Here is an 18,052-nt window from a genome sequence, read left to right on the forward strand (position 1 = left end):
AGTTCAAAATAAGATGAATCAATTACTCCATTCCAGAATACACATATAAGCAGTAGAACAGAATTTCTAAGTACCTAGCAAAGAGCAAATAAATCAAAACCAATATCCCCTCACATGACCAGGGGAATTGTGATTATGGTCCTGGAACAACTAAGCTAAAATAAAGGGATTTCAGGAGAGTTTTGTTTATCTCCACCCCCTACTTTAGCATGTTGTCATAAACAGCTAAAATAATACTTGTTTATTTATAAACTGATGGCTATGATTTATCGAGAATGGTGGGAGATGGTGCAGGATGATATATCTCCAACTTGAATACATCTTACTGACTGCTCTCTTCACAAAAAATAGGCAATAGCCCCTGAGTAATGAGACTAAGGACAAAATGGTAAATTTTTTTATGTTTTGTTTTTTGTTTTTGTTTTTGTGACAAAGTCTTGATCTGTCTCCCAGGCTGGAGTGAAGTGATATGATCTTGGCTCACTGCAACATCCGCCTCCCGGGTTCAAGCCATTCTCCCGCCTCAGCCTCCCGAGTAGCTGGGACTATAGGCACCTGCCACCATGCCCAGCTAATTTTTGTATTCTTAGAAGAGATGGGGTTTCACCATGATGGTCAGACTGATCTCAAACTCCTGGCCTCAAGTGATCCGCCCGTCTCAGCTTCCCAAAGTGCTGGGATTACAGGTGTGAGCCACCATGCCTGGCCCTATGTGTTACTTTTAAAAAGTTTTTTATCACGAAAAAATTTGAACATACCCAAAAGCACACCAGGATAATGAACCCTCATATATCCATCATTTAGTTTCCACAATTATCAGCACAATATTGACATTTCAAAATAAAACTGTTACTTATATTACTCTTTTAAATGTATTCAGCAGATACACGGTACATGGTGATACACATTACTGTCCATTGAAAAATACAGGATAAATACATGAATGTTACATTATTTTCTCCTTCATCTTAGAATGGTAATCTCTGGTATAGTTGAATGCTTTAGTTGCTGCACTGAACGTTGTGTGAATGTGTGTGAATATCTTGTTCCATGCAGAGTTTTTCCCTCTTTATTAAAATACTGACATATTATACATACAGAAGAGTATATAAAATGTATATTTACGGTTAAAGAATAATGATACATTAATACTCATTTAACCACCACCAGATCACAGAACGTTAGCATTCTAGAATCCACATGTTATCCAACCCCCCGAAAACATACGCAAAACCCCAGTATCATGATTTGTATGTATGTGTGTGTGTAAACAAATCAAAAATGTATATATACTGCAGAGTTTGGGGGGCTCCAAGACCACCCCCACTTCTGACATCAGTTGCAAGTTTAGGGATCCCCAAGACTACCTTCAGGTTTGACAATTTTCTAGAAAGATGACAAAACTCACAAAAGGGCTCATACTCAACAGTTTTGGTTTGTCAAAGTGAAAGGACGCAGATTAAAATGAGCCAAGGGGAGGGGCACATGGGGCAAGATCCAGGACTGTTCTAAGTGCCAGGCTTCTAGTAATCCTCTCCCACTGGAGTTTTGCAGACAGTGCTTTCTTCTCCTAGAAACATGATGTATTGACAATTTGTATGCTGTGGGCCAACCACAGAAGCCCACCAAGCTTGTTGTCCAGAGTTCTTATTGGAGCTCAGTTACATAAACACGGTTGACCATATGCAAGGCTGACCTTTGTCTCCAGCTTCACAAAAAATCAATTGGATAGTGCATGGCCCAAGGCCCCTAACATAAATCACAGTGTTAGCATAGCCTATCTGGTGCGGTCCAAGGGACCCAGGTAAACAGTGACACTCATATCAAAAAGGACATTCCAAGGACTTAGCCATGATTTCCCAGGGCCGAGGGAAAAGGCCAGAGCTCTCTTTTAGCAAGGTTAATTGTTTACTACATATATATGAATAGATATGTTTATGTGTTTATATCTTTTTGTTAAAAATACAGTTTGGTTGTGTCAATTTTTCAACTTCATATAAATGCTTAAGTATCATTTGTGTAAGTCACACAAATATGTAGACCTTTTTAGCTTCATGTAAATTCCTCATGTAAATAATAATTAGATATGTACTTAAATATTTTGATTTGCTTCTCTCGTTTTTATTTATTCTGTATTGAATAATGATCTAGATATTCTTATCAAATATTAAGAATAATATCTTATTATCAGGTGAAGAGTAGAATTGATGATTATCTAAAGTACAGCAATGAATTCAGCCTAGGTCTTCCAGCACAGACAGCTAAGGACTCCATTTATTCATGTTTATACCCCTCGTAGTCTGCTGTGAGTGACCTACGGGCCCCAGGACAAAATATAGTTCTTTATATTTTAATGGTCTGAAGAGTTAGCATTCACCTATCTTATCGATCAGCATCAGTTGTTAGGATCTCATCACATTATCTGCCCCAAACCTCCAACCGAGATGAAATCAATGACTGCCCAGGTCAGGGGTTAGTACACTTTTCTAAAGGGACCAGGTTGTAAATATTTTAAGATGTGCAGGTCATACCCTCTCCATTCCAAGTACTCATCTGCTGCCCTCATAGCATGGAAGGAGCCACAGACTATATATAAATAAGTGCATATGGCTGTGCTCCAGAAAAACCTTCATTGGTGCACAATGAAATTTTAATTTCATATAATTTTCACATGCCATGAAATCGTGCTGTTCTTTTGATTTTTTTTTTGTTTGTTTGTTTCTTTGTTTGTTTTTTTTTTGAGACAGAGTCTTGCTCTGTCCCCTAGGCTGGAGTGCAGTGGCACGATCTCGGCTCACTGCAAGCTCCGCCTCCCGGGTTCATGCCATTCTCCTGCCTCAGTCTCCCAAGTAGCTGGGACTACAGGCACCCGCCACCATACCTGGCTAATTTTTTGTATTTTTAGTAGAGACGGGGTTTCACTGTGTTAGCTAGGATGGTCTTGATCTCCTGACCTCGTGATCCGCCCGCCTAAGCCTCCCGAAGTCTTTTGATTTTTTTTAACCATTTAAAAAAGTAAAAACGATTCTTAGCTCACAAGTCATACGCTAACAGGCTAGATTTGGCCCATGGGCTACAGTTTGCCAAGCCCTGGTCTAGGTTCATGAATTCAAGGATTCTAGAATGAAGTTTGGGTTTTTCATTTATAATAGAATATTCCTCACAGCTCCTAATTCATCAGTCTTACACCACTGACAACCATGAAAATGAATTGTAACTCATTTAAAACCCATTTTGGAACCAAGTTTGTTTGTATTGCTTAGCTAAAAAATAAAAAAAGTTACATGTAGTAAATGGATTTCAGTAAACATCTGACCCAAACAACTGGCTAATGTTCTAGATCTTACCATCAAAGTAAAACAGATTAAGAGATTTCCATAATAATCCTCTGACATCAAGTCTGTAGACAGAATTTCTGTGACAGAAGAAGGGCTAGAATTTTCTTCTTTATCTCTCATTCAGTTCATATGGTAAAATAGACGGTAGCCAACAGGTATCAGAATCCTCAAGGTAATACGGATCAACCTGAGTAAAATCTTATTTGTGTAGATGTAGTAGAAATCAAAAATCAATTAATGCAGCAATATTATTTTACTCTGATGGGGAACAGCAAGTCTTCCACAAGTAAATTTCACTTCTGCATTCACTGTAGGTCAGTGACCACAATGAGAAATTTACAAGAGCAAATGACACAAAATTAATCTCAGCTAGTTGTTACACATTGCTTCACCGTTCTTCTTAAAGAACAATTTTTTTACAATTACATGTTAGCATAGAGCATGTTTCACAAATTAGAGGACTTTGCTTCATGACTTCTATTTTCTTCATATTTAGGTCTACAGAGCTACACAAAGGAGTGATCCGGCCCATCAGGTAAGAGCTTGCTTCTTGCACAGACATAAGGTGTTCCGTTTGAAGAGTACCTGCTAGACAAGTACTGAGGTTGGTTGATTTGCTTGGCTTTAATTTTCTGCTTTTTGTCATTCCTGGAATATAAACATTTCTGTTGTTTTTCTTTGCATTGTTTTTTTCTTCTGGATTCAGTTTACCGTTGAATCTGATCCATTGTCTCTTTGGATCACATTTACATAACAGCCTACCTGTGGTTGGATATCAGCATTCCTGGATGACTGTTTGATTGCACATTTCTGTATTACGATTGCTCTTGTTCTATTGCTAGGTGTTTTCTTGTGTTTCCCCCAAAACGTCGGCTTCTTTGTAAAAAGTCTTTTGAATAACAGTTATCAGGAGACTGTTCAGAAACTGAATTCTATGGGTCTATTTTGAGAATGGAAGCAGTCTGCTGTATATGAACTCCATCACTCCTGGATTGACAACATGGCCCAGCAAGCCCCCAGTGCCACGCTCACAGCATGCAGCAAGACCCTGTGAAAAGAGATCACACTTGCTTTGTCTTTTCTCTAATTTCGAGTATCAAAATAGCACCCAAATTTAAGAGAATAATTAATTTGCCCTCTTAAATAATTTAACACAGGACATTTTCCCTACTACAGTATTTAAATACCCAGGGGCAAGAAGACTTATGAACAGCATAAAGGCACTCAGAAGATACACGGAAACTGATCATCCATTTTCAAAACATTCTCACAGAAAGTCTGTTCAAAAGTTATTTTCCTCCTCCACTTGGGTTTTTAAATGTCATTGCAATTGAATGTTGAGCACTGCAAAATCCAGGGCATTGTTACTGATAAATAACTCCTATTAATAGCGATTTCATTCATTGGAGCTTTTAATTCATTTTGGTTTTGTTGATTTTCATGCTTGTGTTTTCCATTCTTTTCAGTACAGTCCATCTTTCTTTTTCTTTTCAACGTTTTAATCCAATTACCAGCCCCATAAACACGTATTTGCCACATCTACAGTAGGTGCACTGAGCTGTGAGAGGAAGTGATTTCTGATTACAGACAGGCTCATTTTCAAGGGGCAAGAGGAATAACATGCAGTGAACTGAATAAAAGAATAATGGAAAATACCTTGTTAGGTGACATATGGCACAGTTTTAGAGCACAGATGGGAAAGAAAAAGTTACTTAATCCTAAAACGTATGTGCATTGCGTGGATAGCAGTTGTAATGTAGATCATATACAATGGACTTGGTTATGAAAGAAAAAAAAACCTTACAATTTCATTGCTTAAGAGTGTTCATTAATATTAGGATTAGCCTCTCTAACTGAGAAGGTGACAAAAAGCAATTTAGATTCTTTAAAACCCTAGAGTTTGCCAACAGGAGGACCAAAGGCAAAAGTCGTCAGGTTAGAGGGTCCCCAGGATCTCTGGATTTTCTATTTCTTCTCCTTTTCCTCTTTACTGATTCTCTTTCATTCAACTCCTTTTCAGAATTTCTACCTTTAGGGACCCCTACTCCCCCCAACACACAAAACAATCACACATACTTCCTGTACCTTTAGTTATTATTAATAACACCTTAGGGAATTACCTATGTTACAACTTTTACATATCACAGGGATTCCTACCTCCAGATGAAGGGATGAAGCACGGATGATGGAGGACCGTGGTTATTTCAGTAGGAGTCAACAGATGGGCAGACATTCTAGGGAGTAATAGGACCTTCACAAATCCTCTAGAATCATCATCAGATTGCACCATGAATTGCATTGTTCCTCTATCAGTGTGCAAGTTGACGTACGATTATCTAATCGTAGTCACAGCCCGAACAAAGTGAGTTTGGAAACCAGATATTGCTGTTCTACATCCCGCCTTCTTACCAGGCATTTGAGCAATGACTTTGGGGGAAGGGTCAGGATATGGAAAATGATTTCCATTGCCAGAAGGTTCAGTAAAACAAAGTTTAAAAAGTAATAAATAATGAGCCAGGCACAGTGGCTCATGCCTGTAATCCCAGGACTTTGAGAGGTCAAGGCGGGTGAATAGCTTGAGTCCAGGAATTCAAGACCTAGCCTAGGCAACATTATGTGACCCCTATGTTTACAAAACATAAAATTAGCTGGGCATAAGGCATGTTCTTGTGGTCCCAGCTACTCAGGAGGCTGAGGTGGGAGGATCGCCTGAGTCCAGGAGGTTGAGCCTGCAGTGAGCCGAGATTACATGACTGCACTCCAACCTGGGTGACAGAGCAAGACCCTGTCTCAAAACAAACAAACAAACAAACAAATAGCAAAAAGAGGTTTGTCAAATTAGGACAGCTCCCATCCCAAGAACAGAACATCCTATTTTGAAGCTCCTAAATCTGAAAAACAGGTGCACAGTCAACAAGGTTTTCAGAAAACCCTGCAAGCACATCCTATTCACAGCACTAGGAGCTAGTTCATTGAGCCTTTAAGCATAGAGAGTTAAGATTTCCCACATCTCAGTGGATTCTCTTTGGTTGGAGCAAAACCAACAAAGACAGGAGGCTAAGTACAAGCAATCACTGGAGACCAAAATATCAATTTCTTAGGCGTAATGAAGGGCTTCAAAGGGTTGTCAGGGCAAGTTAAGTGCAGTGGAAAGAAAGCAGGTAAACCCTATGCTTATTCTGTGCATGGTGTGGTTTTGATGATCCTCTAGGAACCAGGAGGCCAGAGGTATACAGAGTGGCTCAGATTTTGGTCTTTCTCTTCTTGGAGGCCAAAAGGAACTATACCGTCAATCTGCTTTCTAGTGGTTTTATGCAGCAACATTCAACTGTACTTAGTGACACAGCTTTACCCATTTCTTTCCGTTCTTTCGGCAAACATTAAATCATAAAACTTTCCACGGTACTTAAGAGACATTTAGCTGCCAAATGATGAATCAAATGTGTGATTTAAACACTGAAATTCAAAGTTTAATGTCACTTTTATCATTTCATTTTATTATATACTATAAAATACAGAGCCATAACCTATAATGACAATGGCAATTCTGTAGATTCACTTCTAATACTACCAGAATGTATTTTAGACAGATTGCAAAGTCCATACACAACTAACACAGGGCTTTTGACTTTGGTTTCGGAGGTTTTATACGGTGTCTCAAAGGTCAAGCCCTAAAAATTCAGGAGATGTTCTTTTGAATTCCACCTTAATATGAGGCTGATTTTACAGCCCAGGGCTTCTACTGAGAAAGAAGCCAGTTCCTTCTTTGCTGTGGGTTGAGACAAGTGTGAAAGAGTCTGTTTTCTAAGTAGACCACAGCCACTTTCATGAGCTAAATAAAGAGAAGAAACACACATAAGACTGTTAGTAGGGGGAAACTGACATTTAGAAGGTATCTAATCTAGTTTGGTTTTCTGCATTGATCAAATTCACCAAATAACTGTTTCCTAATCCTCTTCCTTTATCTGAAGAGCCAGGGGAAAGAGGCCAGTTCAGAATGGTCATGGTGGCCTGGGAGTGGCTTGCCCTCCTTGATCTTTCATTGAGGGTAATCACAGCTACACAAACTGCAGCTAATTTTTCAGGACCATGCTGCTTAACATGACATGACATTTTATTTACAATTCAACAGTGTCAACATGGTGGTAATAATGTGAGAAGATGATTTCATTGTTGGCAAATAGATCCTTTCAATTGGTTGATAAAATTGGGAGAGTGTTGATAGGATTGCAGATTACCTGGGAAAAATGTTTGAAGTTATAACCTTGGAAGTCTAAACCAGGTAGCTTTATCTGGAAACTTAACTGCTAAAATCTTTAATTTTCTGTGGGTTTGGGTTTTTGGACATTTTTTCGGGGGGTTGTGTTGTGTTTTTGTTTTTGTTTTTGTTTTGCTTTGTTTTTTGGCAATCTCTTTTTAACTTGTTTTTTTTCCAGTCAAACTGGGCAAAGTCCTCATTACATTGGCAGGGTTGTGATCACCGCGTCCCTGAGATCTTCCCTTCTGGAGCAGTGATATTGTTTGGCTTTGTGTCCCCACCCAAATCTCACCTTGAGTTGTAATAATCCCCAGGTGTCAAGGGTGGGACCAGGTGGACATAACTGAATCATAGGATAGTTTCCCCTATACTGTCCTTGTGATAGTGGGTGAGTTTTCACGAGATCTTATGGTTTTGTAAAGGGCTCCCCTCTTTACTTGCTTCTTGCTTCTCTTACCTGCCGCCATGTATGACATGCCTGTTTCACCTTCCGCCATGATTGTAAGTTTCCTAAGGCCTCCCTAGCCATGTGGAACTGTGAGTAAATTAAACATCTTTTCTTTATAAATTACCCAGTCTCAGATGTGTCTTCACAGCAGCATGAAAATAGACTGCTACAAGCAGGAAGTCAGATTTCTGCTACAAAAGACTCATTCCACTCTACTGGGTTGACTGGTCTCATGCCCAGTCTTACCTTGTTATATGTGGAACTCTGAGACTGCCCTGGTCCCACCTTCTTGAAGAAGTCTTACATAGTGGTTTTCCTACCTAAATTCCTGATCTCTGGCCATTGTGTGCTCCCTAACCCTCGTTTCAGGAACCAGCAGCACACGTTCGTTACCTGTTTCGATTCTGCTTTTCTATGCCCATGACAACACCCTACACTTAAACTGTGGGGCTGGTTTTTTATTTCAGTATTTCACCAAGGAGTCCCTTGTGGAAGTGCTACACAGACGCGCACATGCAGAGTGCCGATACAGTGGACCTGCATTGTTTTTAATGGATACCGGTCACCTCTGCCCAAAAGGACTGCCATAGAAATACTAAAGGTTAACTTTCCTCCACCTGAGATTTGCTACTGACATTAACAGAACTCACTTGAGAGATGAATTTGCTCTTTAAAAATTTATTTCCTATGCATTTTCTCTTCCTGTAAATGGGAACCTGGGATCTCATAAAACTGAATTAAAATTATCAAATACTATTGAACCAACCTAATGAAAATTTTAACCAAAAGTCATCCTAAATTAGGTATGTTCTATGCTGAGAACACAAGCCTTTGAAAAGTAGGTATTGTTCTTATGTAAACTCATGAATGAAGACTTCCTTGAATAAATTACTTCTTAATAACATCAGAGAGTCATTGGCTGGGTAAATATTTCCCTGGGGCACTCACTGGGATTCCTGAATTTAAATGTTCAATAGAACTTCATATTTGTCACCTTTACTAACGAGTTTTTCTTTATGAAATCATTATTAGCATGAAAAAGTTAAATTTTGTATCTAATTTCTAGAATTAATGCTGTTTAAAAGACCTTAAGGGGTTGAAAGTTTTCTTGCCAGGATGCAACATTTACATAATTTCTATTGCCCCGACGTTTACACTCTCCTACCCACTGTCAATTTGCTACCTGAGGCACGAGAAAGAAAAATGATCAGAACAGCCAGAATGTCTGGGAATTTCTGCAAACAGGAACAATGAATCTTCTCAAAAGAGCAGATAGCAAAATGATGTCTCCTAGTCTAACTTGTGATTCAAACATACAAAGCCTTACCATTGTTCTTTCTACAGTACAGACTCGCAGCAAGGGCTACTACTGCTGCTACATTTATGGTATTCGTGAACAAGTTTATCACCATGGTTAAACAATTCCCCAAGTTACAAGAAATCTGTTTTGTTATAGTCAGTCTGGAGTTTTTATTTTTGAATTTAGGATTTTACCTGCATTTCTTTCATTTGAACATGACAGCAGATGGACTAAGTTCTCTCTTATCAAAGCAAGAACTGTAGGTCCTGTAACTGCAGCTTGAAACTATCAGTATATCTCACATTGCAGAACACTTTAAGGTAGGAGATACAGTGCTTGTTTATAAACAGATCTGGACTGCTTTTCCACATAGGGGATAGTGAGGCAACGCTATGACATTTCCAAGATGCCACTGCCTTGACCACAGTCAGAAAGAAAGATGCTAACAAATTATAACCACTGCCTTCCAGTGCTTCCCAGACCTGACCCAGCCTCCTCCAGTTTGTTTGTTTAACTAGACTCCCAAATTGATAGGTATCATTATGCACAACAGAGTAAGCCAATTGAATAGCTGATGCATGTCCAGTACAGAGACAGTCCTGGGTACAACAGAGGGACCTCCATGTATTACTCCTTGATCACTGGTTATTCATGGCACCTTTATAATATTTACAGTATTTAGCATCCCTAAGAATTGAACCAATACTGTAAACCAATTCGTGATGATATGATTGGTTGTATGAAAATAAATTGTACCAGCCACTTGTTTTTTTGTCTGGGCTCAGTGGCTCACGCCTGTAATCCAAACACTTTGAGATGAGAGTGTCACTTGAAGGCAGGAGTTTGAGGCCAGCCTGAGCAACAAAACCAAACCCTGTGCATACTAAAAATATTAATTAATTAATTAGTTGCGTGTGGTGATGCATGCCTATAGTCCCAGCTACCTGGGATGCTAAGGCAGGAGAACTGCTTGAGCCCAGGAATTCGAGGCTTCAGTGAACGATGCTCACACCACTGCACCCCAGGCTGGGCAACAGAACAAGACCCTATCTCTCTCTTAAAAAATAAAAATAAAAAAGTAGTTAAATTTAAATTTTAAAGAAGAAAAAAGGTACCATTTCTGAGTACCATAATTTTTGTTACCTTTTGTATTAGTCCATCCTCACACTGCTATAAACAACTACCTGAGACTGGGTAACTTGTGAAGAAAAGAGGTTTAATTGGCTCACAGCTGCACAGGCTTAACAGGAAGCATTACTGGGAGACCTCAGGAAACTGACAATCGTGGTGGAGGGGGAAGGGGAAGCAAGGACCTTCTTCACATGGTGGCAGAAGAGAGAAAGAGTGAAGAGGGAAGTGCCACACACTTCTAAACCATCAGATCTTGTGAGGACTCACTCACTATCATGAGAACGGCAAAGGGGAAAATCCGCCCCCATGATCCAATCACCTCCACCAGGTCCCTCCTCCAATACTGAGGATTACAAATCAACATGAGATTTGGGTGGGGACACAGAGCTATACCATATCAACTTTGCAGTGTATCAGATTAAAAGCACATTTCACAAATCATAACATGAAAAATGAAAACTAGTATTTGAATATACTTCATAGCACTGTGAAATACTTTCAACCTGCAGGCTAAAGACATGAACAGGAGTTACTCATGGATAGTTTATGACAATGAATTTACTCCTAAGCTAACACCAGAAAAGGCATTCAAATCACATGAACCAAAACAGATCCACTGAAGAACCTGGATTAGCAAATAACTGAGAGTGTACATCAACCTCCTCAAACAAAGCCCTCTATTCAGCCAAGGAATTTCAACAGAATTGAAAGTTCATTCCACATTATGCAATGAATTTAATGAAATATATACATGTGAACAAAATTCTATATCTGTACATAACATGTTCCTATTGAATTTCAGTAGCAATAAAACATGAAATCCCATAGAAGGTATTTCATTCAACAAGTATAGGTGGAGGACATTCCAAGCGCCAGTCAGATCTACATGCAGAGACTCCAGTGGCAGGTTTCAGGATATACAAGATTGAGAATGAGGTTAAAATGATGACCATCTCTGTGGATCATAAGCTGTAATGTCCATATATGGGTGCTAGGAGCTATAGTCTCCAGTAATACTGTTTCTCTTTGTATCACTTTTCTGAATTCTGACCCCTCTCCTCTTCTTCATTGGCTTCCAAGACTATATAGGTTTCCTCCTTGCCAGAAGATTCTCTACCTCACATTAGAAATTCCCAGTACTTTGCACCTTTCTCTTTGTGACTGGTTCATTATGATGCCTGAATTGCAGGTGTTACCCTCTGTCGTATGATGTTCTCCAGACTGTAGCTTCCTTCAGTTAAAGGATTGAGTTTGCTTGAGCAAATCAAGCATGTTTCCTAGTCTATCAGCCTAGATAATTAAGATTATCTGTACATCTTACTAAGCGTTATCTTGTGTCTGTGTGTATATGCACAAACATAGATTAAAATAATACACTGTGTATGATACAGTGAGTGCTAAAATAAAAGTAGAGAATGAAGGCAAAATGCCTACCACTCCCATCAAGCATCCCATCAGTACACAATGGTTGACAATATGCAGGACCAGAAGACAGACCACCTGCATGCAAAATACCAGCTCATGGTGCACGCCTATAATCTTGGCACTTTGGGAGACTGATTTGGGCAGATCACTTGAGGTCAGGGGTTCAAGAACAGCGTGGCCATGGTGGTGAAATCCCATCTCTACTAAAAATACAAAAACCGAGTGTGGTGGTGCACGCCTATAATGCCAGCTACTCAGGAGGCTGAGGCAGGAGAATCACTTGAACCAGGGAGGCAGAGGTTACAGTGAGCCAAGATCATGCCACTGCATTCCAGCATGGGTTACAGTGAGACTTTGTCTCACAAAAACAAACAAATACCAGCTCAACCTCCTTCAAGCTGTATGTCCTTGAGGAACTTATTTTTCTTTCATTGTCTCAGTTTTCTTTTCAGAGAAATGGAAAATCACCATATTCCTAGGATTATGATTATTTTTAAGGTACATGTTTAGGGATTAGAAAAAAATATATGTTTAAGATGTTTGGTATCCTAATTAGCACATGTTATTATGACGATATCCTGAAGGAGACAAAAAAAAAAGTAGGTGTCCACCCATAGCAAACATCTGACCTGAGTTTGGGGTATGTTGAGCATAAAGCCTGAATATAGAGGGTAATAAATGAGAAGATGGAGACATTAACAAGGCTGGACGTTTGCAATGGGACAGATAAATGGAGAATTAGTGATACGTTACCAAAGCAGCTCTTGAATGACAAGCTGTCCATTGTCAATAAGGAGGGCCCCAGAAAACCCAGCTCATGAAGTAGGCACCAAAGCATTGCTTAAGGCCAGTGTGTAAATTGGAAGCTGGACGGAGACCAGTCTGTGGGCATTGGTACGGTTGATATCTTAGTCTGTTCAGGCTGCTATAACAAAATACGCTAGACTCAGGGTCTCCTAAGCAACAGAAATTGATTGCTCACAGTTCCTCAGGCTGGGAAGTCTGAGGTCAAAACACTACCAGACACGGCACCTGGTGAGGAACCTCTTTCAGGTTGCAGACCCCCAATCAGTAGCTGCATCCTCACTTGGCTAAAGGATGCTAGCTTTCTCAGGTTTCTTTTATAAAGACATGAATCTCATTCTTGAGAGCCTCACCCTCATGACCTCATCACATTCCAAAGGATCCACCCCCCAATACCATCACCTTGGATATTAGGTTTTTGGTTTGGTTTGGTTTGGTTTGGTTTGACAGGGTCTTGCTCTGTCACCCAGGCTGGAGTCCAGTGGCACAATCGGATTTTGGCTCACTGCAACCTGCATCTCCTGGCTTCAGAGAATTCTCCCACCTCAGCCTCCTGAGTAGCTGGGATTACAGGTGAGTGCCACCATGCCCAGCTAATTTTTGTATTTTTAGTAGAGACGGAGTTTCACCATCTTTGGCCAGGCTGGTCTCGAACTCCTGACCTCAGGTGATCCACCTACTTCAGCCTCCCAAAGAAGAATATGTTTTAACATATAAATTGGGGGGTGGGGCACACACCTTCAGACCTTAGCAGTTGGTGTATGATAACATCAAGCCCTATCTAAATAGCAGTTAGTTTGTTTCATAGATCCTAAAAACGTGTCCAATATGACAGTAAATCTATGACAGAATATTCAATTTCACTATAAAATGGCTCCAGGAAAAGATCTGAAGCCAATGGAATTGATTAATTGAGCTCAGATTGGTAGAACAGTCCCATAAATCAGGTGGCTCCGGTGACTTTATGCAGACGAACTGACTTTGATCTCCGCTTTGATTCCTTCATCTGGAACAAGCAAATAACAAAACCAACATCTCTCGGGATGCAGGGAGGATTAATAAGAAAGACAAAACCTATGAAAGTGCTTAGCAAAGTATTTGATATACATACGTGAAGTTCTTTTCTTTGCTCTTCCTAATTTCATCTACAAAATTACATACCCATGTGTTTTCAGAATAATTCATCCAAGCCACAGACCAGCTGCCTTCTCAGTAAACTGCAGGTCTGGGTGAGGTGTGCATTTAATAGCTTGCTTGTGCAACCAACATGTTTTGGTCTCAGCTCCTTCCCGGCTGACTTCTGCTTTATGCTCTCTCACTTTACAGAAAAGTCAGCAATGAAAGGCTTCTCATAGCGGTCATCGATTTGTTATCACAAACAAATCGTGAAAGACAGTACAAAAATTAAAGACCCATCTTTACATGCCAACACAAAAGGAAGGGTGTCTAGAGGCAGTCTTTTCAAAAACACCCACACACTGTCATCACCATCTTAATCATCACTCTTGATTATAAAATTCAGTAATGAATTCTGTCTTTGAAACTAGCTTGCAGTGTGGCTTTAGGTAAATATATAATATACTCGTAAATGTGTACATATAATACATAATTATATAATATACTAGTAAATTAGTGTATATAAAAATACTTGTATAATATATAGTATCCATATACTAGTGTATGTTACCTATGTACATTTACATAACATATATATTTGAATTTTCTCACAATAAAATACCTCAGCTTCCTCACAGAATTTTTCTGATGAACAAGTATAATAGTAGATGCAAAAGATGCTTTAAAAAATGAAATATTTCTCCAATTCTGTGAATTCATATCTGTATATATACACATACATATCAAATTTACAAAAGAAAATAATACATGTTTTTGAGGACACCTCTAAGTTACTTTCTTTCTGATAGTAAAGTAACAATCATGACAGTAATTATTCAATCAGGATTTCAATATAATCTGTGGGTCCCATAAGGACTTCTTTTTGTGCTTCCTGGGTCTGGCAGGTGGTAGAGATGGGGATATCAATGGTGAGGAACTCATATGCAGTTTTTGTCCTTGTAGAGATGGATACTTAGACAGTTAGCAAATTATTGCAAATTGTCTCAGCACTGTATGGATAAGAACAGAGCAAATAAGCTCTCATGAAAGCATTCCAGGAGGAAGTGACATTTGATCTGTCTGCATGGTGATTTGCAGTTATCTAGGTAGATAGATAGTGCGGGGGAATGGGAAGGAGGTGACTGGTGAGGAAGCACCTCCCAGACAGAGGGGGTTGCCTGACTGCAGATGGCTTGTACATTTGAGGAACTGAAAGAAGACTGGAAAAGTGAGAGAGGCCCGGATTGCCAGAGAAGGCTGGACTTTGTTGGGGCCTTGCTGATCATTGTAAAGATTTCGGTCTTTCAGAGCCATGAAACGACTTCTGGCTTTTCAGTTGGAGTGAAGGGGTTAATGTTTCCTGAATGGTGTCTCTGGTGGCCTGTTGGGAAGAATAGAACAGCATCGTCGTAGTTTCCAGTTCTCACAGCCTTTTCCCTCCATCTTCAATGGAGACTGCTCTGATCTGTGTAGCAGCCGCAGAGGCCCAGATACTGAAATGCTGGTATTTCAGCATTTCCGGAAAAAGCTTCGCCTCTACCTTAAGCTGAGAATTTCACCCCCACTAGGTATCTGGAATTCCCAGACAAAAGGTTTACCCCTTTGGATTTCAGCCTTGTCCCTGTTCAAATGCTAAAAACATGCTGAGAGGGAACACAGCAACTGTGCGTGCATTGCACCTCGATATGGATAAATCATTGAATCGTTGCCTGGGAAGAGGTTTTATTCAGGAAGAGGCGGAATGAGAGACCCAATGCAGGAAGGCTGATCAGGAACATGAGCAACCCCAGGGAAGAGGGAAAAGAAGAAAGGGAGGCCCGAGGCTGGGTTCACAGACTCTGCAGTTCATTCCAGTCACTTCCTTTTGGGAGAACTGTTTGCATGCAGCCTCTGAAGGAGTGAAGGATGTGCCATCCCAAAATACACCAGATTGTTATATTGATTATTTTGAGTTGACCGCCTTCTAGAAGTTGTAGAAATGCAGGAAGGACCCGTCTCTTCCTGCATGCAGTATAGCATAAAGATTCCTCTGGGAGGGGCCTCATACCTGTACCAAGGCGAGAAAACAACCCTCATCACGAGAGACTGAGCACTGGGGCCTCCAATGGACCTGAATTAATAGACTTCTCAAAGTAACGCTTACTTCTATTACTTTCACACTCCCTGCTCCCATATATCTCCTAGTGACTCCTGTAGAAATTGACTGCCCCTAGCCACATATTCTTTGTCCCATAATTTCCACTCAAATTGATCATTCTTTGCCTAAAAAGTACAAAAGCAACTTCCTTTGGCTACTTCTTCATCTCTCTCTCTCTCGAGAAGATCTCTATGTATGTGTAAAGCTAATACAATTTATATGCTTCTTTCTCGTTCATCAGCCTGGTGTCACTTTGGTTGCTAGTTTCAGCCAAAGGGCTCACATAAGAGTTTCAGGGAGATTGGAGGTGACCTCTGACTCTCCTACACCTCCACCTACCAAGTTCTGGCTTTATCTTTTATTCTGCTGCACTTCAACTCAAGGACCCAACCTTGATGTCTCTCTCTGTCCCACTATAATAAGTATGAACAATAAAACCTGATTTATCAGTGGCCCTCAGGTATGGCAACTCACAACAACTCAAGGTGGCATTTGCATTTCTGCTGGAATAAAACATCATGCATGCCCAGCCAGAGACAATGGCAGGAGGCTGCAGGGAGCTGGGAGAAAGGAGAACATCTTCCCTGAGTCCTGAGCCTAGGCAGAGGCTAATGTTTTCCCAACCTGCTCCCAAGGATTAGACAGACAAAACACAGAAAGAGATGCAAATATCTCCAGGAACTAGGACAAGTATGAGCTCAGCTCCAAATGTCAATTACTAGAAGTCTCCAGAGCCTGGTTAAAAATAGATATGCAGGTTTCTTTGTTCACTTGTCAGAAAGGGTCATCCCATCACATCAGATTTCCATCACTCTCTTATCACCCAATAGCTGAGTTGTCAACCATTTGCAACTGTAAGTCTTGGTTACATTGCTGTCACAGGGTCCAAATTAGCACGCGTCCTTTCCACTTTATCCAAATACCCCGGGCACAGGTTTCAGTGGAGAGGCTCATGAACATAATATGTGTAAGCATTACTATAACCAGGCTGTCGTCGTCGTTGTTTTTCAAATGCCTCTGTATGTTTGTGCAAAGACAGAGAAAGGATGGAAGCAGAGACCAGTGACAAATCGCCCATAAGCGAGATGGGTAACCAAGAGGCAGTGCAGGGTGTGGCTGGGGAGAACCACATCCCATTTTCCATTTCTGCTGTTACCTCGCTTAGAGACCGTGAGAAAGTCCCTCGTGCTGCAGTTTTCCTCTTCCTTGTAGTGAGACGAATCCCTAGCTACCCACCTTTGCCCAAGAAATACTGTACAAATGAATTAGATTTAGTCTGAATGTCTCATGAACTTCTCTTGCAAAAAGTGCTCAAATTTGCAGTCAACTCCAAATTAGACTTGGTAATTGAAGGAGCAGCGGTACCAATATTCCCAAATAACAGACAATCTAAAAGTCATTTTGACTTGATTCTGGTATGCAGTGTCTGATTTTGGAGGGGAGCAGCGGATTTGCTTCCCTAATTAGTTTTAGCTTAAGCTGGTATTAAACTTATATTCTATTCCATTCCGTGAGCCCTGCCTGGCTTGAAACAAAAAGAGGAGGAACAGGAAGGAGAAGGCCAAAATGTAAACGTTACCACTAAAAATGCGGAGAAGGGGGAAACAGTCACAGAACAAATGATTTACAAAATCTCAATCAATCTAGATTTAACTCTAGAGAGAGGAAGATATGAACTTCTGGTGGTAGGCGTACCTTCTTTCTTTTGGCTAGAGATTTCCTTTCCACTTGACTGGCCCCTTTATGTCTCTGACCTATGAGCTTTGAAATTTAACCTTGCTAAAGAACTCCTCCCAGCCCGCCAGTCCAAATAAATCACTGTAGTTGTGTCAACGTTTGGGCCATCTTTACCAAGCTTTTTACATCTCTACAGTAATTCCTCCCACAAATAAACAAGGATTTTAAGAATTCACTGTCTCTCTAAAAACTATTGCAATGGGTCCATTTTGGGTAACAAAATTTTATTAGAACTCAGGTGGACTTTTGAGACGGAGTCTCGCTCTGTCGCTTGGGCTGGAGTGCCGTGGCACAATCTTGGCTCGCTGCAACCTCCGCCTCCCAGGTTTAAGTGATTCTCCTGCCTCAGCCTCCCGAG

At 40.4% G+C, this 18,052-nt stretch overlaps 1 protein-coding gene across 1 annotated transcript in view; it reads left to right on the forward strand.

Moving 5' to 3' along the window:
* The window catches only part of CELF2 (CUGBP Elav-like family member 2), an 866,142-nt gene that overhangs the window by 210,819 nt on the left and 637,271 nt on the right, over positions 1 to 18,052 (forward strand). The window contains exon 2 of the mRNA XM_074000974.1: positions 3,835 to 3,873. The gene's annotated coding sequence lies outside the window, so the exon portion shown is untranslated. The remainder of the gene's footprint in view (positions 1 to 3,834; positions 3,874 to 18,052) is intronic.

Source organism: Macaca fascicularis, chromosome 9, assembly GCF_037993035.2.
Source record: "Macaca fascicularis isolate 582-1 chromosome 9, T2T-MFA8v1.1".
Taxonomy (NCBI): Eukaryota; Metazoa; Chordata; class Mammalia; order Primates; family Cercopithecidae; genus Macaca; species Macaca fascicularis.